The 3210-nt window shown below is 46.1% G+C and overlaps 1 pseudogene; it reads right to left on the bottom strand.

The window, feature by feature from the left end:
- Window positions 1-452: 452 nt before the first annotated feature.
- On the bottom strand, window positions 453-1542 carry LOC102811402 (annotated as a pseudogene).
- Between the last annotated feature and the right edge of the window lie 1668 nt (window positions 1543-3210).

Raw genomic sequence — 3210 nt, 5'->3', positions numbered from 1 at the left:
CTTATTTATTGTTTGTTTAAGGGACGCGGCCTGTCTTAGGTGGTCAGTGCGAATTCCTAAGTCTTACCCGTCATCGAAACTCATTGCAGCATGGCAATGGCTCTGTCTTAGGTTGCCGAGGTTCCACGTGATCCTTACCCGTTTCTGGCCACACATCCAGCATAAACAGCCGCCATCCGAGGAACAACAAACTCAATAACACCAAATGGGGTTTTAATATGGAAAATAGGCCCAAATTTCTCATTTCAAATGTAATTCTGTACATGAAAATATATTTATAAATCAGTTGGTTTTTCTCTTGATTCAACCCCTCTTCTCACCACACAGAAGCCCCTGGAAACTTGAAGAGCTTGTGCATTACTAACTAGACACACAATCAGCTGCCAAACTAGAATCTGATTTCTAATGGACAGGCCTAGCTCAGGGCAGCCCCTGGGTCTAAGATGCAACAACTATGCTCTTAGGGAGAACAGACACTGAAGGTGCCGAACGCTGTGCACTGGGTCAAGGCTGACTTGCACGCTCTGTTCATTGTGTAGTTTCCGAGCACCATGGATAGGAGAATCCTGGAATACTAGTCTCACTTGATGGTGCCGCATGTCCGTGCCCAGATAGTAAACAGGGTAAATATCATTCCCATGACAACTGGAATGAAGATGGAATTGAGACAGGTGACCTACAGCAGGCAGCAGTCCTGGTCTGGGTTGGTGTGAACATCGTCATATTGAATAGGCGGCTGCAACCCTCCCTCCCATACACTTGCTCTTTAACCAAGGGGGCTGGTTTTTAAACTTGAAGTTGAATTCCCACATTGGTTCCTGTCTAGTCCCAACAACCTTTCTGCACCAGAAAAGCAAGCATTTGGAATTCTTTAGTGTGCTGGGAGTACGTTCTGGAATGGTTGGATTCTTGGAGATTCGAGTAACAAATGGCTCATACATATGGTACAGAGATCAGATCACATGTGCCCAGAGACAGGCAGCTTCTCTATTGACTCTGGTAGCAGGCGCAAAGGTAGAGATGCATCCAGCGTGTAAACACGTGCCTTTGGTACAACCTGGTCCCAAAGGCTGCAGTGCATTGTTACAAATCAGGGGAAAATTCCCAATGTCCTCAGGACGGATGTAGGAGGCCGGCAAGAGCCAAATATCCACGGGATACTCTTCTCTTCTAGCTCTGTCCAGGTCTGTGTGCCTCTGGCTTTTCTTTTTTCTGGAGACTGTTCTCTCATAAATGCTTTCATCTGGGCATCCATCTCATCACTGCTGTTGATGATGTCACAGGGCTCCTTAGCTCCAGAAAAAGCTTCCTCTGTCGGAACCTGAGACGCTTCCAGCCACAGAGAGATTTTACTTACTGCTGGACAGCATTGGTGATGGCTTTCTTGATCGGTCCAGACTTCACAACGGCCGGATTCGAGTTGACATAATCCACAACGGTCACTCAACCAGAGCAAGCGTCGTGAGCCCGAAACTTCAGTCGTTTCCCTCTCTTGGGCATGGCTACTGTGTCAGAACGAGGCCGGCCGGGACCCTGGGCCATGTCTCAGGCCTGAGAACCGGACCCAGGAGTGACGGGGCAGCTCCGCCCAGCTCCATGGCCAGCGCGCCCACATATATATTTTTAAGGCACAATTCAATCCAGAAGTGTACATTTAACTAATTTAGATAAATTCTCCCCAAATACCGATTTTCCTTAGAGCTAAGATTCTGCAAAGTAGCCTATATTTGTGTGTATACTTGCAATTATACAGTGCTTGCATTTATTGGGTATACATTGTAGAACGAACTTAGAAATTGTATCTGAAAATTTTCAGTTAGCATATAACATGTATCAAGGTGCTTGTACAAACCTCACACATGTGGCATAGGAGTGGGCAACATTTTGTTTCATTGCCGTGAGTTACATGGATGGCAACTAGCAACAATAGACAAACACACTCAGGTGAACATCTAGCAACAAGTTTGTCAGTCTGAGACTGAAGATTCATTCTAACTGAGGGTGACTCAGTCAGTATGTTTTAGTTGCACAGAACAGAAATCCAACTCAAACTGGTTTAACTAATGAGGAATTTGGATGGGTCATGGTAAGTGATGTCCAAGGATATGGCGGGCTCCAGGACTAGTTGCTCTGGTGGCTCAGCGCGGTCATCAAGGTCCATATTTTCTGTCTGTCTGCTCTGACACCCACAACATCAGCCTCACGCGAAAGCTAGTTCGTTTTCTCGGTGGTCATGGTTTAGCTGGCACTGAGTCAGGCTTCTAGTCACAGTCAGTAGGATGTGAATTCCCATCCATTTCATTCTCCGTGAAGACCCTGGGTGGTGTAAATCGTTAAGAGCTTGACTGCTCACTGAAAGTTTGGAGGTTCTAGTTTACCAAGAGGCAGTGCAGAAGAAAGTCCTGGTGATCTCTGCAAAAATCTTTGAAAACCCAATGGAGCATAGTTCTGCTTGACACACACAGGTTTGTCATTGAATCAGAGTTGTCTCAAGGGCAACTGCTCATGCTCTGTGGTTCTCCCAAAACACAAAGTTCCTTCATTGCATGGGTTTGACTTGAATCACATGTCTGTTTCTGAACGAACCCATGCTTTGACTGACTTAGGTGTAGGTTCCTAACCTAAGCTCTGACAAGAGTGTAGGGTTACAGTGGCTTGGTTGGACCAGGTGGCGTTCATCTCTGGAGTTAATATCCACCTCTCAAATCATACTACTGCAAAACTATGGGCAGAGTCAAACATATATTTACTATAGAGTGGGGAGGGAATGGAGAAGATAGGTGAGATGTCAATATTACTTATTAGCAAAGGTACAAACCCAATCCAAGACCCAGGCTTCCTATTCAAGGGTGAGTCTAGGGTTGGCAGAGGCATTGGGAATCTATCTCATGAGGTTGGCTTTCAGAGACTCTGTGGCTGGCAGAACCAGAGTGTGCGGTGAGGCATCCTAGAAGTGCTGGAAAGGAAGAGAGTGAGCCACAGGACATCTTAGATAGGAAGGCAGGAGGCAGGAGAGGGCAATGTCTCAAAGTCAGGAAATGAAGGACTCCCCAGATCAGTAAGAAAATGAGTTAATATGGAGCTAGGGGGACATTCAACTAGAGCTTTGCCTTTCTCTAGAATGGGTTCCTGGTGGGGGTTATGTGACACCAGCTGTCAAGGTTAGAAGTCAAGCCAAAGTATGACAATTTGAGACACATGTGGTGTATA

This window comes from Chrysochloris asiatica, unplaced genomic scaffold (genome assembly GCF_000296735.1).
Source record: "Chrysochloris asiatica unplaced genomic scaffold, ChrAsi1.0 scaffold00117, whole genome shotgun sequence".
NCBI lineage: Eukaryota > Metazoa > Chordata > Mammalia > Afrosoricida > Chrysochloridae > Chrysochloris > Chrysochloris asiatica.
The sequence above is the reverse complement of the archived record's forward strand: the minus strand, read 5'-3'. Positions and strand labels throughout refer to the sequence as shown.